Genomic DNA, 24,904 nt, shown 5'->3' on the forward strand with positions numbered 1-24,904 from the left:
GGTCGTAGTCCTACAAACTCCTGGATAGGAAGTCCATGTGTCTCGTCTTTCATTTTGCCAAGATTTTCTTGTTAGTTGTGCTGTCAAATGCCAATTTTGCATAAATTAACGAATATTCTTGGCAGAGATTGAATTTTCATACTTTCAAAGAAAAATCATATAGGATGAAAACCACACTCAACTCACTCTCCAAAAATTTGTTATTTTAAGCATTTCACATTGTTTCTGCTGGCATACGATAGAATATATTTCGCATACCTTCCTCGTTAATCCGCTTTGAGCCATATTTTGCCGTCTTGTGTGCTTTTATCACCGAATCTTGAAAGTATTCGGCAAATCTTGTACATTTCCATGATCACTGAATAAGATTTCAACCCCAGTTTTCTCAAGTTTGGATGCAGTGCAATGTCTTTTATCTTAGATATTTCGTACACGGACATTCTGTTAATATCGGCGTTATTACGAAGTGTCGTTGCTTTTCTGCTCAATAAATCCCGCTTCATAAACTTCATAAGTATCTTGATTGCAGTATCGTAACGAAACACATTGTATTTTAGTATTAATCGAAAAATGATAACATTAGCTTAGTCCGTAAGGAAAAATCTTCCATAACACATTTAGGATCTTAATTAAAAAAAACAGCTCAAAAAATAACAAGTAGATCACGTGCGAACTTCCTGAAATTCTGTCGGATGCCTTTTGACGAGGATGATGTTTTTGGCTTGATCCCAGATTTCTTATTTTGTGATATAATTAGATTTTGTTTTTGAATTGCGTATTTGCCTAAGATTGAGTTGCCTAATAAAACGTAACACATAGTTCAGCCGTAAGGTGAAGTATAAGGAAAACGCTTCATAATGTTTATTTAAGAAATATTGGATCAATGCAAAAACATCATCCCCGTCAATAGGCATGTGACAGAAATTCAGGAAGTTCCCACGTGATCGACATGTTAATTTTTAGAGCTGCGTTTTTAATTTAAATCCTATATGTTCTATAGGAGGTTTTTTCCTTACGGATAAAGCTAATCTTTTCATTTTTTTCAATGGATACTAAAATACAATGTATTTCGTAACGATACTGCAATCAAGATACTTATGAAGTCTATGAAGCGGAACTTAGCGAGCAGAAAAGTAACGACACTTCGCAATAACGCCGATATTAACAGAATGTCCGTGTACAAAATATCTAAGATAAAAGACATTGCAAGATTTGCCGAATACTTTCAAGATTCGACTATAAAAGGCAAACAAGACGGCAAAATATGGCTTCGTAAGGAAGAGGTATGCAAAATATATTCTATAGCAGCAAAAACAATGTCAAATGCTTGAAATAAAGAATAATTAGAGGTAGTTGAGTGTGGTTTTTCATCCCATATGATTTTTTCTTTGAAAATATGAAAATTCAATCTCTGCCAAGAATATTTGAGCTGGCAATAGAAATTAACAAGGAAATTGGTTGCTTAATAGTAGATCTCAAATAAGTCCGTCGACCTCTTCCAAAAGAGCTTGCTCTGAAAGAGGAAGCCGTGACAATGACAATAGCGAAAGTTGGTTGCGAGGAAAATGAAATTAAAAAAACATACAGGTTTCCTGTTCAATCTTAAGAAAATCAGTCTATGCTAATGCTAGTTTCGAAAGAATGTTGCGTACCTATACAAGTTACGTTAACGGTAACTCGTAATATGTTTCTTAAACATGTAACATTTACAGTAACTATTTATAGGTATTCATATTATTTCTAATATACGGTCAACAGTAACTCATTTTTTGAGTTGAATAATTCGACAGTTAAATTAAAGCTCTGTTAAGGCGTATTGTCTGGGCGAAAGAGAGGTGCATATATTATCATACAGACCGTTGCTTTTATCAAGATAACCATATAATAATGAAACTTCTCTTTTTTAGCAAACGATCGACTTGCAAAGTTGTGCAGAAATGACGGAGATGATAAAACGCAAGATTGAAAACACGGAAGCATTTCCTCATTTTCAATCAATTCTTCAACATTTTCTTCATTTTCCAAGTATTTTTTCTATTTCATGTGGATCTTTTCGTAGTGGTGTAGCGTATGTTAAGTTTTGTTACTTCAAGTGCCCCATTTTTTCTCCGCCACACCACTGACCTTTTGTTGAATATTTTAACAAGGCAGTTGATAATTTATTATATGTATCTGCCTTTGATGGTTTAGTAAATGAAACGAGCCTTTTTGAATTTCAAAGTTTACCTTTAACACTGTAAACTATATATTTAGATGACAATAGAGAAGCGAGATAAATTTGGGTTCTAGCGGATAAAGTAATCCAACAAATGACAATTCAAAGCGAAGATGGCGAAGGTTTGAGAAATTGAAATGAAGATTTTCATTTTGATCGTACTCTTCGGTGCTAATGTGTCGTGTATTTTAGATTTGGAAGAATTGCGACAGAGGCTTGCTAAGCTTGACATAATTGACTAGACAACACAAGAAAAGGTCTCTTTCTTATTTTTTATTTTCTGTTGTACGCTATCTTTGTATGATTCCCATTAAACGTCTTGTTTTTTGTTAAAGGACGAAGTAAACGAATAGATGGAAAAACAGAAAAATTGAATTAGAGCGTAAGACTGCAGAGAAGAATGAGGTATTTAAAAGAATACAAGAGCTTGACCGCAAAGTTAACAGTGCTGCCATTCTTGTAAAGCAATTGTTAATGTTTTATGATATCATATTTTTGTTTCATGTGGAGATTTTTTTATTTCCTAGCTTGAAGCTCACAAAAAAGTCTAGGAAAAACTTAAAGAGATCGTCGAAAAATCTCTTTGGAAGATTCCTGAGGATTGCAACGTTGAGCATTTTGTCAAGATTAGTACTGGTGCCCCACCGGAAATTGCTAATCTTGAAGCACATGTTGGTCCGCCTCCCCTTCTACGTTAGCTGGATTACTTACTCCTGGAGCACCAACACCTCTAACTTTAGGGGATGCAATACAAGGTGACATTTTTATTTGCGTACAATAATTTTTATTATTGTGATGTTCTGAACTGAACATCCATCAATTGCTCTCTCTTGTTTTTCATGGTCCACTACCTTGAAGTCGTAAAACTAGAGAAGAAATCTACGCTAATTAGAATGACGGAGGTTATCAAACGTTAAATTGGACAAACGGAAGCATTTCCTCCTTTTTTATCCATTCTTCGACATTTTCTTCTTTTTCCAAGTATGTTGTCTATTTCATGTGGATCTTTTCGTAGTGGTGTAGCGTATGTTAAGTTTTGTTACTTCAAGTGCCCCGTTTTTTCTCCGCCACAACACTGACCTTTTGTTGAATATTTTAATAAGAAGGCAGTTGATAATTTATTATAAGTATCTGCGTTTGATGCTTTAGTAAAAGAAACGAGCATTTTTGAATTTCAAAGTTTACCTTTAACACTGTAAACTATATATTTAGACGACAATAGAGAAGCGAGATAAATTTGGGTTCTTGCGGATAAAGTAATCCAACAAATGACAATTCAAAGCGAAGATGGCGAAGGTTTGAGAAATTGAAATGAAGATTTTCATTTTGATGGTAATCTTCGGTGCTAATGTGTCGTGTATTTTAGATTTGGAAGAATTGCGACATAGGCTTGCTAAGCTTGACATAATAATTGACGAGACAACACAAGAAAAGGTCTCTTTTTATTTTTATTTTTGTTTTACGCTATCTTTGTATGATTCCCATTAAACGTCTTGTTTTTGTTAAAGGACGAAGTAAATGAAGAGATGGAAAAACAAAAATTGAATTAGAGCTTAAGACTGCAGAGAAGAATGAGGTATTTAAAAGAATACAAGAGCTTGACCGAAAGTTAACATTGCTGCCATTCTTGTAAAGCAATTGTTAATGTTTTATGATATCATATTTTTGTTTCATGTTGAGATTTTTTTATTTCCTAGCTTGTAGCTCACAAAAAATCTAGGAAAAACTTAAAGAGATCGTCGAAAAATCTCGTGGGAAGATTCCTGAGGATTGCAACGTTGAGTATTTTGTCAAGAATAGTACTGGTGCCCCACCGGAAATTGCTAATATTGAAGCACATGTTGGTCCGCCTCCCCTTCTACGTTAGCTGGATTACTTACTCCTGGAGCACCAACACCTCTAACTTTAGGGGATGCAATACAAGGTGACATTTTTATTTGCGTACAATAATTTTTATTTTTTTGATGTTCTGAACTGAACATCCATCAATTGCTCTCTCTTGTATTTCAAGGTCCACTACCTTGAAGTCGTAAAACTAGAGAAGAAATCTACGCTAATTAGAATGACGGAGATTATCAAACGTTAAATTGGACAAACGGAAGCATTTCCTCCTTTTTTATCGATTCTTCGACATTTTCTTCTTTTTCCAAGTATGTTGTCTATTTCATGTGGATCTTTTCGTAGTGGTGTAGCGTATGTTAAGTTTTGTTACTTCAAGTGCCCCGTTTTTTCTCCGCCACAACACTGACCTTTTGTTGAATATTTTAATAAGAAGGCAGTTGATAATTTATTATAAGTATCTGCGTTTGATGCTTTAGTAAGTGAAACGAGCATTTTTGAATTTCAAAGTTTACCTTTAACACTGTAAACTATATATTTAGACGACAATAGAGAAGCGAGATAAATTTGGGTTCTAGCGGATAAAGTAATCCAACAAATGACAATTCAAAGCGAAGATGGCGAAGGTTTGAGAAATTAAAATGAAGATTTTCATTTTGATGGTAATCTTCGGTGCTAATGTGTCGTGTATTTTAGATTTGGAAGAATTGCGACATAGGCTTGCTAAGCTTGACATAATAATTGACGAGACTACACAAGAAAAGGTATCTTTTTTATTTTTTATTTTTTGTTTTACGCTATCTTTGTATGATTCCCATTAAACGTCTTATTTTTTGTTAAAGGACGAAGTAAATGAATAGATGGAAAAACAGAAAAATTGAATTAGAGCGTAAGACTGCAGAGAAGAATGAGGTATTTAAAAGAATAGAAGAGCTTGACCGCAAAGTTAACATTGCTGCCATTCAAATAAAGCAATTGTTAATGTTTTATGATATCATATTTTTGTTTCATGTGGAGATTTTTTTATTTCCTAGCTTGAAGCTCACAAAAGTCTAGGAAAAACTTAAAGAGATCGTCGAAAATCTCTTTGGAAGATTCCTGAGGATTGCAACGTTGAGCATTTTGTCAAGATTAGTACTGGTGCCCCACCGGAAATTGCTAATCTTGAAGCACATGTAGGTCCGCCTCCTTCTACGTTAGCTGGATTACTTACTCCTGGAGCACCAACACCTCTAATTTTAGGGGATGCAATACAAGGTGACATTTTTATTTGTGTACAATAATTTTCATTATTGTGATGTTCTGAACTGAACATCCATCAATTGCTCTCTTGTATTTCAAGGTCCACTACCTTGAAGTCGTAAAACTAGAGAAGAAATCTACGCTTATTAGAGTGACGGAGATTATCAAACGTTAAATTGGACAAACGGAAGCATTTCCTCCTTTTTTATCGATTCTTCGACATTTTCTTGTTTTACCAAGTATGTTGTCTATTTCATGTGGATCTTTTCGTAGTGGTATAGCGTATGTTAAGTTTTGTTACTTCAAGTGCCCCGTTTTTTCAAAATGTCGAAGAATGGATAAAAAAGGAGGAAATGCTTCCGTTTGTCCAATTTAGCGTTTGATAATCTCCGTCATTCTTATTAGCGTAGATTTCTTCTCTAGTTTTACGACTTCAAGGTACTGGACCTTGAAAAACAAGGGAGAGCAATTGATGGATGTTCAGTTCAGAACATCACAATAATGAAAATTATTGTACACAAATAAAAATGTCACCTTGTATTGCATCCCCTAAAATTAGAGGTGTTGGTGCTCCAGGAGTAAGTAATCCAGCTAACGTAGAAGGGGAGGCGGACCTACATGTGCTTCAATATTAGCAATTTCCGGTGGGGCACCAGTACTATTCTTGACAAAATGCTCAACGTTGCAATCCTCAGGAATATTCCCACGAGATTTTTCGACGATCTCTTTAAGTTTTTCCTAGATTTTTTGTGAGCTACAAGCTAGGAAATAAAAAAATCTCCACATGAAACAAAAATATGATATCATAAAACATTAACAATTGCTTTACAAGAATGGCAGCAATGTTAACTTTGCGGTCAAGCTCTTGTATTCTTTTAAGTACCTCATTCTTCTCTGTAGTCTTACGCTCTAATTCAATTTTTTTGTTTTTCCATCTATTCATTTACTTCGTCCTTTAACAAAAAACAAGACGTTTAATGGGAATCATACAAAGATAGCGTAAAACAAAAAATAAAAAATAAAAAATAGACCTTTTCTTGTGTTGTCTAGTCAATTATGTCAAGCTTAGCAAGCCTCTGTCGCAATTCTTCCAAATCTAAAATACACGACACATTAGCACCGAAGATTACCATAAAAATGAAAATCTTCATTTCAATTTCTCAAACCTTCGCCATCTTCGCTTTGAATTGTCATTTGTTGGATTACTTTATCCGCTAGAACCCAAATTTATCTCGCTTCTCTATTGTCGTCTAAATATATAGTTTACAGTGTTAAAGGTAAACTTTGAAATTCAAAATGCTCGTTTCACTTACTAAAGCATCAAAGCAGATACTTATAATAAATTATCAACTGCCTTCTTATTAAAATATTCAACAAAAGGTCAGTGTTGTGGCGGAGAAAAATGGGGCATTGAAGTAACAAAACTTAACATACGCTACACCACTACGAAAAGATCCACATGAAATAGACAACATACTTGGAAAAAGAAGAAAATGTCGAAGAATCGATAAAAAGGAGGAAATGCTTCCGTTTGTCAATTTAACGTTTGATAATCTCCGTCATTCTAATTAGCGTAGATTTCTTCTCTAGTTTTACGACTTCAAGGTAGTGACCTTGAAAACAAGAGAAAATTGATGGATGTTCAGTTCAGAACATCAAAAAAAATTATTGTACGCAAATAAAAATGTCACCTTGTATTGCATCCCCAAAGTTAGAGGTGTTGGTGCTCCAGGAGTAAGTAATCCAGCTAAGTAAAAGGGAGGCGGACCAACATGTGCTTCAAGATTAGCAATTTCCGGTGGGGCACCAGTACTATTCTTGACAAAATGCTCAACGTTGCAATCCTCAGGAATCTTTCCACGAGATTTTTCGACGATCTCTTTAAGTTTTTCCTAGACTTTTTTGTCAGCTTCAAGCTAGGAAATAAAAAAATCTCCACATGAAACAAAAATATGATATCATAAAACATTAACAATTGCTTTACAAGAATGGCAGCACTGTTAACTTTGCAGTCAAGCTCTTGTATTCTTTTAAATACCTCATTCTTCTCTGCAGTCTTACGCTCTAATTCAATTTTTCTGTTTTTCCATCTCTTCATTTACTTCGTCCTTTAACAAAAAACAAGACGTTTAATGGGAATCATACAAAGATAGCGTACAACAGAAAATAAAAAATAAAAAAGAGACCTTTTCTTGTGTTGTCTCGTCAATTATTATGTCAAGCTTAGCAAGCCTATGTCGCAATTCTTCCAAATCTAAAATACACGACACATTAGCACCGAAGATTACCATCAAAATGAAAATCTTCATTTCAATTTCTCAAACCTTCGCCATCTTCGCTTTGAATTGTCATTTGTTGGATTACTTTATCCGCTAGAACCCAAATTTATCTCGCTTTTCTATTGTCGTCTAAATATATAGTTTACAGTGTTAAAGGTAAACTTTGAAATTCAAAAATGCTCGTTTCACTTACTAAAGCATCAAATGCAGATACATATAATAAATTATCAACTGCCTTCTTGTTAAAATATTCAACAAAAGGTCAGTGTTGTGGCGGAGAAAAAATGGGGCACTTGAAGTAACAAAACTTAACATACGCTACACCACTACGAAAAGATCCACATGAAATAGACAACATACTTGGAAAAAGAAGAAAATGTCGAAGAATGGATAAAAAAGGAGGAAATGCTTCCGTTTGTCCAATTTAGCGTTTGATAATCTCCGTCATTCTTATTAGCGTACATTTCTTCTCTAGTTTTACGACTTCAAGGTAGTGGACCTTGAAAAACAAGAGAGAGCAATTGATGGATGTTCAGTTCAGAACATCACAATAATGAAAATTATTGTACGCAAATAAAAATGTCACCTTGTATTGCATCCCCTAAAGTTAGAGGTGTTGGTGCTCCAGGATTAAGTAATCCAGCTAACGTAGAAGGGGAGGCGGACCTACATGTGCTTCAATATTAGCAATTTCCGGTGGGGCACCAGTACTATTCTTGACAAAATACTCAACGTTGCAATCCTCAGGAATCTTTCCACGAGATTTTTCGACGATCTCTTTAAGTTTTTCCTAGATTTTTTGTGAGCTACAAGCTAGGAAATAAAAAAATCTCCACATGAAACAAAAATATGATATCATAAAACATTAACAATTGCTTTACAAGAATGTCAGCAATGTTAACTTTGCGGTCAAGCTCTTGTATTCTTTTAAATACCTCATTCTTCTCTGCAGTCTTAGGCTCTAATTCAATTTTTTTGTTTTTCCATCTCTTCATTTACTTCGTCCTTTAACAAAAAACAAGACGTTTAATGGGAATCATGCAAAGATAGCGTAAAACAAAAATAAAAATAAAAAGAGACCTTTTCTTGTGTTGTCTCGTCAATTATTATGTCAAGCTTAGCAAGCCTATGTCGCAATTCTTCCAAATCTAAAATACACGACACATTAGCACCGAAGATTACCATCAAAATGAAAATCTTCATTTCAATTTCTCAAACCTTCGCCATCTTCGCTTTGAATTGTCATTTGTTGGATTACTTTATCCGCTAGAACCCAAATTTATCTCGCTTCTCTATTGTCGTCTAAATATATAGTTTACAGTGTTAAAGGTAAACTTTGAAATTCAAAAATGCTCGTTTCACTTACTAAACCATCAAACGCAGATACATATAATAAATTATCAACTGCCTTCTTGTTAAAATATTCAACAAAAGGTCAGTGTTGTGGCGGAGAAAAAACGGGGCACTTGAAGTAACAAAACTTAACATACGCTACACCACTACGAAAAGATCCACATGAAATAGACAACATACTTGAAAAGAAGAAAATGTCGAAGAATCGATAAAAAGGAGGAAATGCTTCCGTTTGTCCAATTTAACGTTTGATAATCTCCGTCATTCTAATTAGCGTAGATTTCTTCTCTAGTTTTACGACTTCAAGGTACTGGACCTTGAAAACAAGGGAGAGCAATTGATGGATGTTCAGTTCAGAACATCACAATAATAAAAATATTGTACGCAAATAAAAATGTCACCTTGTATTGCATCCCTAAAGTTAGAGGTGTTGGTGCTCCAGGAGTAAGTAATCCAGCTAACGTAGAAGAGGCGGACCAACATGTGCTTCAAGATTAGCAATTTCCGGTGGGGCACCAGTACTATTCTTGACAAAATGCTCAACGTTGCAATCCTCAGGAATCTTCCAAAGAGATTTTTCGACGATCTCTTTAAGTTTTTCCTAGACTTTTATGTGAGCTTCAAGCTAGGAAATAAAAAAATCTCCACATGAAACAAAAATATGATATCATAAAACATTAACAATTGCTTTACAAGAATGGCAGCACTGTTAACTTTGCGGTCAAGCTCTTGTATTCTTTTAAATGCCTCAATCTTTTCTGCAGTCTTACGCTCTAATTCAATTTTTGTTTTCCATCTATTCATTTACTTCGTCCTTTAACAAAAACAAGACGTTTAATGGGAATCATACAAAGATAGCGTAAAACAGAAAATAAAAATAAAAAGACCTTTTCTTGTGTTGTCTCGTCAATTATTATGTCAAGCTTAGCAAGCCTATGTCGCAATTCTTCCAAATCTAAAATACGACACATTAGCACCGAAGATTACCATCAAAATGAAAATCTTCATTTCAATTTCTCAAACCTTCGCCATCTTCGCTTTGAATTGTCATTTGTTGGATTACTTTATCCGCTAGAACCCAAATTTATCTCGCTTCTCTATTGTCGTCTAAATATATAGTTTACAGTGTTAAAGGTAAACTTTGAAATTCAAAATGCTCGTTTCACTTACTAAAGCATCAAACGCAGATACATATAATAAATTATCAACTGCCTTCTTGTTAAAATATTCAACAAAAGGTCAGTGTTGTGGCGGAGAAAAAACGGGGCACTTGAAGTAACAAAACTTAACATACGCTACACCACTACGAAAAGATCCACATGAAATAGACAACATACTTGGAAAAAGAAGAAAATGTCGAAGAATCGATAAAAAAGGAGGAAATGCTTCCGTTTGTCCAATTTAACGTTTGATAATCTCCGTCATTCTAATTAGCGTAGATTTCTTCTCTAGTTTACGACTTCAAGGTAGTGGACCTTGAAAAACAAGAGAGAGCAATTGATGGATGTTCAGTTCAGAACATCACAATAATAAAATTATTGTACGCAAATAAAATGTCACCTTGTATTGCATCCCCTAAAGTTAGAGGTGTTGGTGCTCCAGGAGTAAGTAATCCAGCTAACGTAGAAGGGAGGCGGACCAACATGTGCTTCAAGATTAGCAATTTCCGGTGGGGCACCAGTACTATTCTTGACAAAATGCTCAACGTTGCAATCCTCAGGAATCTTCCAAAGAGATTTTTCGACGATCTCTTTAAGTTTTTCCTAGACTTTTGTGAGCTTCAAGCTAGAAATAAAAAATCTCCACATGAAACAAAAATATGATATCATAAAACATTAACAATTGCTTTACAAGAATGGCAGCAATGTTAACTTTGCGGTCAAGCTCTTGTATTCTTTTAAATACCTCATTCTTCTCTGCAGTCTTACGCTCTAATTCAATTTTTGTTTTTCCATCTTCATTTACTTCGTCCTTTAACAAAAACAAGACGTTTAATGGGAATCATACAAAGATAGCGTAAAACAAAAATAAAAATAAAAATAGACCTTTTCTTGTGTTGTCTAGTCAATTATGTCAAGCTTAGCAAGCCTCTGTCGCAATTCTTCCAAATCTAAAATACACGACACATTAGCACCGAAGATTACCATAAAAATGAAAATCTTCATTTCAATTTCTCAAACCTTCGCCATCTTCGCTTTGAATTGTCATTTGTTGGATTACTTTATCCGCTAGAACCCAAATTTATCTCGCTTCTCTATTGTCGTCTAAATATATAGTTTACAGTGTTAAAGGTAAACTTTGAAATTCAAAAAATGCTCGTTTCACTTACTAAAGCATCAAATGCAGATACATATAATAAATTATCAACTGCCTTCTTGTTAAAATATTCAACAAAAGGTCAGTGTTGTGGCGGAGAAAAAATGGGGCACTTGAAGTAACAAAACTTAACATACGCTACACCACTACGAAAAGATCCACATGAAATAGACAACATACTTGGAAAAAGAAGAAAATGTCGAAGAATCGATAAAAAAGGAGGAAATGCTTCCGTTTGTCCAATTTAGCGTTTGATAATCTCCGTCATTCTTATTAGCGTACATTTCTTCTCTAGTTTTACGACTTCAAGGTAGTGGACCTTGAAAAACAAGAGAGAGCAATTGATGGATGTTCAGTTCAGAACATCACAATAATGAAAATTATTGTACGCAAATAAAAATGTCACCTTGTATTGCATCCCCTAAAGTTAGAGGTGTTGGTGCTCCAGGAGTAAGTAATCCAGCTAACGTAGAAGGGGAGGCGGACCTACATGTGCTTCAAGATTAGCAATTTCTGGTGGGGCACCAGTACTAATCTTGACAAAATGCTCAACGTTGCAATCCTCAGGAATCTTCCAAAGAGATTTTTCGACGATCTCTTTAAGTTTTTCCTAGACTTTTTTGTGAGCTTCAAGCTAGGAAATAAAAAAATCTCCACATGAAATAAAAATATGATATCATAAAACATTAACAATTGCTTTACAAGAATGGCAGCAATGTTAACTTTGCGGTCAAGCTCTTGTATTCTTTTAAATACCTCATTCTTCTCTGCAGTCTTACGCTCTAATTCAATTTTTTTGTTTTTCCATCTATTCATTTACTTCGTCCTTTAACAAAAAACAAGACGTTTAATGGGAATCATACAAAGATAGCGTAAAACAAAAAATAAAAAATAAAAAATAGACCTTTTCTTGTGTTGTCTAGTCAATTATGTCAAGCTTAGCAAGCCTCTGTCGCAATTCATCCAAATCTAAAATACACGACACATTAGCACCGAAGATTACCATAAAAATGAAAATCTTCATTTCAATTTCTCAAACCTTCGCCATCTTCGCTTTGAATTGTCATTTGTTGGATTACTTTATCCGCTAGAACCCAAATTTATCTCGCTTCTCTATTGTCGTCTAAATATATAGTTTACAGTGTTAAAGGTAAACTTTGAAATTCAAAAATGCTCGTTTCACTTACTAAACCATCAAACGCAGATACATATAATAAATTATCAACTGCCTTCTTGTTAAAATATTCAACAAAAGGTCAGTGTTGTGGCGGAGAAAAAACGGGGCACTTGAAGTAACAAAACTTAACATACGCTACACCACTACGAAAAGATCCACATGAAATAGACAACATACTTGGAAAAAGAAGAAAATGTCGAAGAATGGATAAAAAAGGAGGAAATGCTTCCTTTGTCCAATTTAGCGTTTGATAATCTCCGTCATTCTTTTTAGCGTAGATTTCTTCTCTAGTTTTACGACTTCAAGATACTGGACCTTGAAAAACAAGGGAGAGCAATTGATGGATGTTCAGTTCAGAACATCACAATAATGAAAATTATTGTACACAAATAAAAATGTCACCTTGTATTGCATCCCCTAAAATTAGAGGTGTTGGTGCTCCAGGAGTAAGTAATCCAGCTAACGTAGAAGGGGAGGCGGACCTACATGTGCTTCAAGATTAGCAATTTCCGGTGGGGCACCAGTACTAATCTTGACAAAATGCTCAACGTTGCAATCCTCAGGAATCTTCCAAAGAGATTTTTCGACGATCTCTTTAAGTTTTTCCTAGACTTTTTTGTGAGCTTCAAGCTAGGAAATAAAAAAATCTCCACATGAAATAAAAATATGATATCATAAAACATTAACAATTGCTTTACAAGAATGGCAGCAATGTTAACTTTGCGGTCAAGCTCTTGTATTCTTTTAAATACCTCATTCTTCTCTGCAGTCTTACGCTCTAATTCAATTTTTTTGTTTTTCCATCTATTCATTTACTTCGTCCTTTAACAAAAAACAAGACGTTTAATGGGAATCATACAAAGATAGCGTAAAACAAAAAATAAAAAATAAAAAATAGACCTTTTCTTGTGTTGTCTAGTCAATTATGTCAAGCTTAGCAAGCCTCTGTCGCAATTCATCCAAATCTAAAATACACGACACATTAGCACCGAAGATTACCATAAAAATGAAAATCTTCATTTCAATTTCTCAAACCTTCGCCATCTTCGCTTTGAATTGTCATTTGTTGGATTACTTTATCCGCTAGAACCCAAATTTATCTCGCTTCTCTATTGTCGTCTAAATATATAGTTTACAGTGTTAAAGGTAAACTTTGAAATTCAAAAATGCTCGTTTCACTTACTAAACCATCAAACGCAGATACATATAATAAATTATCAACTGCCTTCTTGTTAAAATATTCAACAAAAGGTCAGTGTTGTGGCGGAGAAAAAACGGGGCACTTGAAGTAACAAAACTTAACATACGCTACACCACTACGAAAAGATCCACATGAAATAGACAACATACTTGGAAAAAGAAGAAAATGTCGAAGAATCGATAAAAAAGGAGGAAATGCTTCCGTTTGTCCAATTTAACGTTTGATAATCTCCGTCATTTCTGCACAACTTTGCAAGTCGATCGTTTGCTAAAAAAGAGAAGTTTCATTATTATATGGTTATCTTGATAAAAGCAACGGTCTGTATGATAATATATGCACCTCTCTTTCGCCCAGACAATACGCCTTAACAGAGCTTTAATTTAACTGTCGAATTATTCAACTCAAAAAATGAGTTACTGTTGACCGTATATTAGAAATAATATGAATACCTATAAATAGTTACTGTAAATGTTACATGTTTAAGAAACATATTACGAGTTACCGTTAACGTAACTTGTATAGGTACGCAACATTCTTTCGAAACTAGCATTAGCATAGACTGATTTTCTTAAGATTGAACAGGAAACCTGTATGTTTTTTTAATTTCATTTTCCTCGCAACCAACTTTCGCTATTGTCATTGTCACGGCTTCCTCTTTCAGAGCAAGCTCTTTTGGAAGAGGTCGACGGACTTATTTGAGATCTACTATTAAGCAACCAATTTCCTTGTTAATTTCTATTGCCAGCTCAAATATTCTTGGCAGAGATTGAATTTTCATATTTTCAAAGAAAAAATCATATGGGATGAAAAACCACACTCAACTACCTCTAATTATTCTTTATTTCAAGCATTTGACATTGTTTTTGCTGCTATAGAATATATTTTGCATACCTCTTCCTTATGGGTTAAGAAGCCATATTTTGCCGTCTTGTTTGCCTTTTATAGTCGAATCTTGAAAGTATTCGGCAAATCTTGCAATGTCTTTTATCTTAGATATTTTGTACACGGACATTCTGTTAATATCGGCGTTATTGCGAAGTGTCGTTACTTTTCTGCTCGCTAAGTTCCGCTTCATAGACTTCATAAGTATCTTGATTGCAGTATCGTTACGAAATACATTGTATTTTAGTATCCATTGAAAAAAATGAAAAGATTAGCTTTATCCGTAAGGAAAAAACCTCCTATAGAACATATAGGATTTAAATTAAAACGCAGCTCTAAAATTAACATGTCGATCACGTGGGAACTTCCTGAATTTCTGTCACATGCCTATTGACGGGGATGATGTTTTTGCATTGATCCAATATTTCTTAAATAAACATTATGAAGCGTTTTCCTTATACTTCACCTTACGGCTGAACTATGTGTTACGTTTTATTAGGCAACTCAATCTTAGGCAAATACGCAATTCAAAACAAAATCTAATTATATCACAAAATAAGAAATCTGGGATCAAGCCAAAAACATCATCCTCGTCAAAAGGCATCCGACAGAATTTCAGGAAGTTCGCACGTGATCTACTTGTTATTTTTTGAGCTGTTTTTTTTAATTAAGATCCTAAATGTGTTATGGAAGATTTTTCCCTTACGGACTAAGCTAATGTTATCATTTTCGATTAATACTAAAATACAATGTGTTTCGTTACGATACTGCAATCAAGATACTTATGAAGTTTATGAAGCGGGATTTATTGAGCAGAAAAGCAACGACACTTCGTAATAACGCCGATATTAACAGAATGTCCGTGTACGAAATATCTAAGATAAAAGACATTGCACTGCATCCAAACTTGAGAAAACTGGGGTTGAAATCTTATTCAGTGATCATGGAAATGTACAAGATTTGCCGAATACTTTCAAGATTCGGTGATAAAAAGCACACAAGACGGCAAAATATGACTCAAAGCGGATTAACGAGGAAGGTATGCGAAATATATTCTATCGTATGCCAGCAGAAACAATCTAGCAGTGGAAGCTAGATTGATTTATAAGTGTCAGAAGAAGACAGGGTCATAAGAAGTTAATTGAAACATTGCTTGGTTTGTTTTATGAGAAGAAAACAAAAAGATAAAATTCGAAAGCAAAAAACCCCGTTTTCGGTCCATGCTTCCCGATACCTTCTTAAGCGCAAGGCACTAGAACGCCGCATGAATCTTTGTAGAAACGATTATAACAAAGTACATAATCCCTTTTTTCCGTGAAGCCCAAGGATGTGTTCGTTCATGATGAAAGAGTCATATTGTATAAGGAGGCTCTCGTTCATCACGAGAGAGTTATGAGAAAGTTACGTTGTAAAAGGTAATAAATAAAAAACGTATAAACGTGCTTAGAGTTTTTTTAAGTTATAGTTCAAAAAGGCAGAAGTTGTTTGAACCTTTGAAGTATCCTTGGACGTTCTAGTTTATCCATAGAATCATAGCAAAGTTACGATGGACAGATGAGAGTTATTAACGCTATAAAACTTAAATTCAATATATCGTATAAAGTACCTCAAATCCCGACGATTTCTCGTATCGAAAGGATTCTAAAGTAAAGACGAAAATTAAGATGAGAAATTTCCAAGAATTGAAACTAGAGAATTTTTCAACAAAAAAATGTTGAAAATACCTGTACACTACCATAAGATTCTTCAATGTCTATACTCTAAAATAATAATCATTAAAACGACAATTTCAAATAGCATAAAAAAACTAAGTATTTGTAACATTGGTGAAAGATACAGGATGAACATGAAACCTTCTCAGAAGACGATGGAACGAGACCATAACCATTTGATGTGAACTTCTTTCAAACAACGTTTGCGTAATCCGTTAGCATACCATGAAAACTAACTTCTGGTTTAGGCGACGCTTTACTAGCAACCTCCTCAACGTCTTCAGGACAATTAACGTATACTGAACTGGTGTCACAAGGCTCAATGACGATGACCAACCACTAGCCATACCTAATATGTTACCACCAGAGATCTTTCTTGGGTAGATCAAGGTTTTAGGAACTTCAGACAAGGGTTGTGTTGAGCTGAGAACTAAAAAAGAACAAATATGGATAGATGATGAAGTGGAGAACAAGAATAGAGGTTATAGAAGACACACTACGTATGCTCATTGGTGTTTCACAAGAGTATACATTACAGGATAACTATGGATCCAAGTAGTCTAAACAACTAGGTACATTTAAGCAATCCATCTTTCCCATCGTAAACACAAGTATCAAAAAAACGTGATCAAATTACAAAATTCGAGCAATCAAATGGTCGGACATGGTATTGTATTTGTAGAAGAGAGCCAATAAAATAAAAAGATTCTCTTGGGGCATTTGTAAATATTAGTTTAGAAATACAGATCGACTAATTATAAAGGCAGAAGATGTAGGAGTGAATAAAAACCATTTCCCGTCAAATCAAAGGAAAGCTTGGATATGACATGCAATATGCAAGTATAAAGTTGTAGAGAAAAATAAAAAACATTTTTAACGTTGTCACGGATATTACGAGTGCCGTAACAAAGTGTTGACGAGTTTCACATGCATTTGTCAAAACAAACTTAAGTAGACAAAGAGCATGCCAAAAATACATGATGGAAAACTTGCTCAGCGCATCTACAAGCACCAATTTCAGAGCTCGCTCTGTCACAAATTAATTGAGAATCTGAGCATGCGTTGTCAACTCCACAAACTCTCCAAGCTCATGGTAACGACCAACTGGATGTACTAGTACCGATTTTGGAGTAATTAGCTCGCTCAGTCACACGTTTTAAGACAAATCATCTGCGCATGCGCAGTCTCATTGAGCATGCGCAGTCAACTTGACCAGCTACCTAAGGTCATGGTCATGGCAACGACCAACTGCATCTACTAGCACCAATTTTGAAGTAAATAGCATGCTTAGTAACAATTTAATAGAGAAATCGTCTGCGCAGTCCACTCGAGTAATTGTTCATAGTCATGACAACGACCAACTATATGTACTTGCACTACATTTGTGTCAATTAACTCACTTAGTCGCAAATTATCAAAGAAATCATCTGGGCATGCGCAGTAACGATAACAATCATCCCACAACTTTCGTACGCCTTTAAATTTTGGTATATATATATAAAGCTAAAACTTCATATAGTAGATATCAACTAGCAGTGGAAGCTGGGTGCGATATAGTATGCAGTGGCTTAGGGCCCACACTTCGGTGGCGACCGCACTCTCCCTGCGTACCCTGAGCAAAGCCTATCGCAGGTGATCTCTCTGATGGGCGGAAGCTTGCTATTGGCATCTCCCAAGTAGGATAGCGTGGAGGGGCCGAAATCTCCTACCGAAACGTTAACATGCGGCGTTCTAGTGCCTTGCGCTTAAGAAGGTATCGGGAAGCATGGACCGAAAACGGGGTTTTTTGCTTTCGAATTTTATCTTTTTGTTTTCTTCTCATAAAACAAACCAAGCAATGTTTCAATTAACTTCTTATGACCCTGTCTTCTTCTGACACTTATAAATCAAGACAACCTTAAACATGTTTTATACCAATTTTATCGGCTTATATCTTTCTGATTTAACTCTCCCATTTACTGTTTCTCACGTATTACGAGCAAACCATACATATGTTTCAAGGAAAACAAACAAGGATTATGTGGTTCCCTTAGTTAACATGCGACGCTCTAGTGCTCAACTATCTAGATCTATCGGGAGGCATGGACCGAAAACGGGATTCTTTGGTTTTCAAAATTTATCTTTTTCTTTACAAGAATTCTTCTCATAAAAAACTAGAACTTCAAAGGTTCAAACAACTTCTGCCTTTTGAACTATAACTTAAAAAAACTCTAAGCATGTTTATACGTTTTTTATTTATTACCTTTTACAACGTAACTTTCTCATAACTCTCTCGTGATGAACGAGAGCCTCCTTATACAATATGACTCTTTCATCATGAACGAACACATCCATGGGCTTCACGGAAAAAAGGGATTATGTACTTTGTTATAATCGTTTCTACAAAGATAACATTTATTAGGCTAAGAAATTTGAAAATAAAAATATATTTGAGTTATTAGCAAATGACAAGTCGAGAATTCATTGATCATACTCATTCCAATTGGTCTGGAACAACCATGACATTTATAATTTTGACCATCCAACCCTTTATCAAGGGCTATATTGTTAATTAACGACAGTAACTTCATACGTCGTTCTTGCTGAACACCTTCAGGTGAAGTAGGATCATCAATAATCTGTTATATACAAAAACATAATTTATCCATAGAATCATAGCAAAGTTACGATGGACAGATGAGAGTTATTAACGCTATAAAACTTAAATTCAATATATCGTATAAAGTACCTCAAATCCCGACGATTTCTCGTATCGAAAGGATTCTAAAGTAAAGATGAAAATTAAGATGAGAAATTTCCAAGAATTGAAACTATAGAATTTTTCAAAAAAAAAATGTTGAAAATACCTGTACACTACCATAAGATTCTTCAATGTCTATACTCTAAAATAATAATCATTAAAACGACAATTTCAAAAAGCATAAAAAAACTAAGTATTTGTAACATTGGTGAAAGATACAGGATGAACATGAAACCTTCTCAGAAGACGATGGAACGAGACCATAACCATTTGATGTGAACTTCTTTCAAACAACGTTTGCGTAATCCGTTAGCATACCATGAAAACTAACTTCTGGTTTAGGCGACGCTTTACTAGCAACCTCCTCAACGTCTTCAGGACAATTAACGTTAACTGAACTGGTGTCACAAGGCTCAATGACGATGACCAACCACTAGCCATACCTAATATGTTACCACCAGAGATCTTTCTTGGGTAGATCAAGGTTTTAGGAACTTCAGACAAGGGTTGTGTTGAGCTGAGAACTAAAAAAGAACAAATATGGATAGATGATGAAGTGGAGAACAAGAATAGAGGTTATAGAAGACACACTACGTATGCTCATTGGTGTTTCACAAGAGTATACATTACAGGATAACTATGGATCCAAGTAGTCTAAACAACTAGGCACATTTAAGCAATCCATCTTTCCCATCGTAAACACAAGTGTCAAAAAAACGTGATCAAATTACAAAATTCGTGCAATCAAATAGTCGGACATGGTATTGTATTTGTAGAAGAGAGCCAATAAAATAAAAAGATTCTCTTGGGGCATTTGTAAATATTAGTTTAGAAATACAGATCGACTAATTATAAAGGCAGAAGATGTAGGAGTGAATAAAAACCATTTCCCGTCAAATCAAAGGAAAGCTTGGATATGACATGCAATATGCAAGTATAAAGTTGTAGAGAAAAATAAAAATGTTTTTATTTGTCACAATTTTACATGCAGAAAATACATAACTTGTCAATCTACAAGTTTCAAAGCATGAAAATTTGTCAAAACAAGTTTAACTCTCAAGCTCCGACATGGATACTGATGGATAATTAGCTCGAGCAGTATTTAAGACACATCATCTGCGCATGCGCAGTCCAAGATGCAAACTTTACCTAAGGTCATGGTCATGGCAACGCTGCATCTCTACACCAATTTTGAAGTAAATAGCATGCTTAGTAACAATTTAATCGTCTGCGCATTTAGTAATTTCATCAACGTATATGTACTTGCACTACTTGTGTTTACTCATGGAAATCATGGATGCTTACAATGTACCAGTTTTTAGACTTTGGATCCATAGTTATCCTGTAATGTATACCTTTTGAAACACCAATGAGCATACGTAGTGTGCTTCTATAACCCTATTCTTGTTCTCCACTTCATCATCTATCCATATTTGTTCTTTAGTTTTCATCTCAACACAACCTTTGTCTTAAATTCCTAAAACCTTGATCTACCAAAGATTCATGTTTTATACATTTAGGTATATCTTTCTGGTTGGTCATCTGTTTTGATTTGTACAATTGGTTCAGTATACGTTATTGTCCTAAGACGTTGGGAGGCTAGTAAAGCGTCGCTAAACCAGAATTAGTTTTCATGGTATGCTAAGGATACTTACGCAAACGTTGTTTTGAAATAACTTCAAACTCAAATGGTTATGTTCTCGTTCTCATCTCTCTGAGAAAGGTTTCATGTTCATCCTGAACGAACGCACCATGCTTACAAATACTTAGTTTTTTATGCTTTTTAAAATTCTTTTAAAAATTATTTATTTTAGAGTATATCATTGAATAATCTTATGGTAGTTTACAAATTTTCAACATTTTTTTGAAAATTCTCGGTTTACCTTAAATTTCTACAATCTTAATTTTCATCTTTACTTTAGAACTTTTCGATAGAAATCGTCGATTTGAGGATACTTTATACGATTATTGAATTTAAGTTTTATAGCGTTAATAACTCTATCTGTCCATCGTAATTTTCAATGATTCTATGGATAAATTATGTTTTTATATGAACAGATTATTGATGAACCTACTTCACCTGAAGGTGTTCAGCAAAACGATTATGAAGTTACTTCGTTAATTAACAAATAACCTTTATAAAGGGTTGGATGGTCAAAATTATAAATGTCATGGTTGTTACCAGACCAATTGAAATGAGTATGATCAATGAATTGACTTGTCATTTGCTAATAACTCAAATATATTTTTATTTTCAAATTTCTAGCCTAATCAAATGTTATCTTTGTAGAAACGATTATAACAAAGTACATAACCCTTTTTCCATGAAACCCATGTATGTGTTCGTTCATGATCAAAGAGTCATATTGTATAAGAGGCTCTAATTCATCATTTGTAAATAGAGTTATGAGAAAGTTACGATGTAAGTGTAATAAATAAAAACGTATAAACATGCTTATGAGTTTTGTTAAGTTAAAGTGTCAAAAAGGCAGAAGTTGTTTAACCTTTGAAGTATCCTTGGACGTTCATAGTTTTTTATGAGAAAATTCTTGTAAAGAAAAGATAAATTTTGAAAACCAAAGAATCCTGTTTTGGTCCATGCCTCCTCATACAACTAGACGTTGAGCACTAGAGCGTCGCATTTTAACTAAGGAACCACATAATCCTTGTTTGTTTTCCATGAAACATATGTCATGGTTTGCTCGAATACATGAGAAACAGTAAATGGAGAGTTAAATCAGAAAGATAGTAAACCGATAAAATTGTATAAAACATGTTTTAATTTTGTCTTAAGTAGCAGAAGAAGACAGGGTCATAACGATATTAATTCCAAAATTGCTTGGTTTGTTTTATGAAAGAAAACAAAAGATAAAATTCGAACAGCAAAACCCCGTTTCGGTCCATGCTTCCCGATACCTTCTTGCGCAAGGCACTAGAACGCCATGGTTAACGTTTCGGCGGAGATTATCGGCCCTCCAAGTATCTACGAGGGCCGAAATACCGAAACTTCCGATCAGCCTGATCACCTGCGATAGGTTTTGCTCGGTACGCTGAAATGCGATCACCACCGTGTTAAGCCACCATACTATATCGCAACTTCCACTGCTAGTTGATCTACTTCTTTAGTTATATCTATGCTCAACTATCTTAAAGGCACCGAAATGTGGGGATTGTTATTACTACCAAATGATTTGATAATTTGCACTATACGTTATTTAATTGACAAATGTAGATGCAAGTACATATAATTGGTCGTTGTCATGATATAATTAATTATGGACTGCGCAGACGATTTAATAAAATTGTTGACTAAGCATGCTATTTTATCATACTCAAAATTGGTCTGCAAGTACATATAATTTTGACCATCCTTGACCATGACCTTAGGTAGCTGGTCAAGTTGACTGCGCATGCTCAATGAGACTGCGCATGCAGATGATTTGTCTTAAAACGTGTGACTGAGCGAGCTAATTACTCCAAAATCGGTACTAGTACATCCAGTTGGTCGTTACCATGAGCTTGGAGAGTTTGTGGAGTTGACAACGCATGCTCAGATTCTCAATTAATTTGTGACAGAGCGAGCTCTGAAATTGGTGCTTGTAGATGCGCTGAGCAAGTTTTCCATCATATATTTTTGGCATGCTCTTTGTCTACTTAAGCTTGTTTTGACAAATGCATGTGAAACTCGTCAACACTTTGTTACGGCACTCGTAATATCCGTGATAACGTTAAAAATGTTTTTTATTTTTCTCTACAACTTTATACTTGCATATTGCATGTCATATCCAAGCTTTCCTTTGATTTGACGGGAAATGGTTTTTATTCACTCCTACATCTTCTGCCTTTATAATTAGTCGATCTGTATTTCTAAACTAATATTTACAAATGCCCCAAGAGAATCTTTTTATTTTATTGGCTCTTCTACAAATACAATACCATGTCCGACTATTTGATTGCACGAATTTTGTAATTTGATCACGTTTTTTTGACACTTGTGTTTACGATGGGAAAGATGGATTGCTTAAATGTACCTAGTTGTTTAGACTACTTGGATCCATAGTTATCCTGTAATGTATACTCTTGTGAAACACCAATGGGCATACGTAGTGTGTCCTCTATAACCTCTATTCTTGTTCTCCACTTCATCATCTATCCATATTTGTTCTTTTTTAGTTCTCAGCTCAACACAACCCTTGTCTGAAGTTCCTAAAACCTTGATCTACCCAAGAAAGATCTCTGGTGGTAACATATTAGGTATGGCTAGTGGTTGGTCATCGTCATTGAGCCTTGTGACACCAGTTCAGTATACGTTAATTGTCCTGAAGACGTTGAGGAGGTTGCTAGTAAAGCGTCGCCTAAACCAGAAGTTAGTTTTCATGGTATGCTAACGGATTACGCAAACGTTGTTTGAAAGAAGTTCACATCAAATGGTTATGGTCTCGTTCCATCGTCTTCTGAGAAGGTTTCATGTTCATCCTGTATCTTTCACCAATGTTACAAATACTTAGTTTTTATGCTTTTGAAATTGTCGTTTTAATGATTATTATTTTAGAGTATAGACATTGAAGAATCTTATGGTAGTGTACAGGTATTTTCAACATTTTTGTTGAAAAATTCTCTAGTTTCAATTCTTCGAAATTTTCATCTTAATTTTCGTCTTTACTTTAGAATCCTTTCGATACGAGAAATCGTCGGGATTTGAGGTACTTTATACGATATATTGAATTTAAGTTTTATAGCGTTAATAACTCTCATCTGTCCATCGTAACTTTGCTATGATTCTATGGATAAATTATGTTTTGTATATAACAGATTATTGATGATCCTACTTCACCTGAAGGTGTTCAGCAAGAACGACGTATGAAGTTACTGTCGTTAATTAACAATATAGCCCTTGATAAAGGGTTGGATGGTCAAAATTATAAATGTCATGGTTGTTCCAGACCAATTGGAATGAGTATGATCAATGAATTCTCGACTTGTCATTTGCTAATAACTCAAATATATTTTATTTTCAAATTTCTTAGCCTAATAAATGTTATCTTTGTAGAAACGATTATAACAAAGTACATAATCCCTTTTTCCGTGAAGCCCATGGATGCGTTCGTTCATGATGAAAGAGTCATATTGTATAAGGAGGCTCTCGTTCATCACGAGAGTTATGAGAAAGTTACGTTGTAAAGGTAATAAATAAAAACGTATAAACATGCTTAGATTTTTTAAGTTATAGTTCAAAAAGGCAGAAGTTGTTTGAACGTTTGAAGTATCCTTGGACGTTCTAGTTTTTTTATGAGAAGAATTCTTGTAAAGAAAAAGATAAATTTTGAAAACCAAAGAATCCCGTTTTCGGTCCATGCCTCCCGATAGATCTAGATAGTTGAGCACTAGAGCGTCGCATGTTAACTAAGGGAACCACATAATCCTTGTTTGTTTTCCTTGAAACATATGTATGGTTTGCTCGTAATACGTGAGAAACAGTAAATGGGAGAGTTAAATCAGAAAGATATAAACCGATAAAATTGGTATAAAACATGTTTAAGGTTGTCTTTATTTATAAGTGTCAGAAGAAGACAGGGTCATAAGAAGTTAATTGAAACATTGCTTGGTTTGTTTTATGAGAAGAAAACAAAAGATAAAATTCGAAAGCAAAACCCCGTTTTCGGTCCATGCTTCCCGATACCTTCTTAAGCGCAAGGCACTAGAACGCCGCATGTTAACGTTTTAGGAAACGTTGTTTTCAGAAAACGTGCTGACTAAGAGAGCTAATTACTTCCAAGTTGAATACGGTACTATATACATCCAGTTGGTCGTTACGCATGAGCTTTGATAATTTGCGTGTGAGTTGACAAAACGCATGCTGACTATGCTTCTCATTAAATTGTTTAAGCATGACAGATGCGAGTCTCTGAAATTGGTGCTTGTAGATGCGACTGAGCAAGATTTTCTTA

At 34.7% G+C, this 24,904-nt stretch overlaps 4 long non-coding RNA genes across 7 annotated transcripts in view; 1 reads left to right on the forward strand and 3 right to left on the reverse strand.

Moving 5' to 3' along the window:
- The first annotated feature begins 1,309 nt into the window (after window positions 1–1,309).
- Window positions 1,310–24,904, forward strand: part of LOC124457448 — a 70,874-nt gene continuing 47,279 nt past the window's right edge. The window contains exons 1-14 of one of the 3 annotated variants that reach the window (XR_006952595.1): window positions 1,310–2,025; window positions 2,254–2,337; window positions 2,408–2,472; window positions 2,551–2,620; window positions 2,743–2,970; window positions 3,074–3,196; window positions 3,428–3,511; window positions 3,582–3,649; window positions 3,724–3,791; window positions 3,913–4,139; window positions 4,243–4,365; window positions 4,597–4,680; window positions 4,751–4,818; window positions 4,897–4,966. This is a non-coding gene — a long non-coding RNA (uncharacterized LOC124457448). Of the gene's footprint in view, window positions 2,069–2,253; window positions 2,338–2,407; window positions 2,473–2,550; window positions 2,621–2,742; window positions 2,971–3,073; window positions 3,197–3,427; window positions 3,512–3,581; window positions 3,650–3,723; window positions 3,792–3,912; window positions 4,140–4,226; window positions 4,366–4,596; window positions 4,681–4,750; window positions 4,819–4,896; window positions 4,967–24,904 lie in introns of all 3 variants that reach the window. The other 2 variants (XR_006952594.1, XR_006952593.1) reach the window with 2 other exon arrangements.
- Window positions 6,338–10,385, reverse strand: LOC124457449. 2 transcript variants are annotated; one of them, XR_006952596.1, is made up of 8 exons: window positions 10,266–10,385; window positions 9,952–10,035; window positions 9,816–9,883; window positions 8,794–8,877; window positions 8,656–8,723; window positions 7,335–7,404; window positions 6,463–6,546; window positions 6,338–6,392 (listed from the first exon to the last, which is right to left on the reverse strand). It is a non-coding gene; the product is annotated as an uncharacterized LOC124457449 (long non-coding RNA). The 2 variants fall into 2 exon arrangements; XR_006952597.1 differs by lacking the exons at window positions 6,338–6,392; window positions 6,463–6,546; window positions 7,335–7,404 and adding exons at window positions 8,345–8,388; window positions 8,511–8,580.
- Window positions 10,980–11,507, reverse strand: LOC124457450. Its single transcript, XR_006952598.1, has 3 exons — window positions 11,425–11,507; window positions 11,109–11,192; window positions 10,980–11,038 (listed from the first exon to the last, which is right to left on the reverse strand). It is a non-coding gene; the product is annotated as an uncharacterized LOC124457450 (long non-coding RNA).
- Window positions 12,056–12,698, reverse strand: LOC124457453. The gene is made up of 2 exons (XR_006952602.1): window positions 12,599–12,698; window positions 12,056–12,367 (listed from the first exon to the last, which is right to left on the reverse strand). It is a non-coding gene; the product is annotated as an uncharacterized LOC124457453 (long non-coding RNA).

Source organism: Xenia sp. Carnegie-2017, unplaced genomic scaffold (assembly GCF_021976095.1).
Source record: "Xenia sp. Carnegie-2017 unplaced genomic scaffold, XeniaSp_v1 HiC_scaffold_6, whole genome shotgun sequence".
In the NCBI taxonomy this organism is placed as follows: domain Eukaryota; kingdom Metazoa; phylum Cnidaria; class Anthozoa; order Malacalcyonacea; family Xeniidae; genus Xenia; species Xenia sp. Carnegie-2017.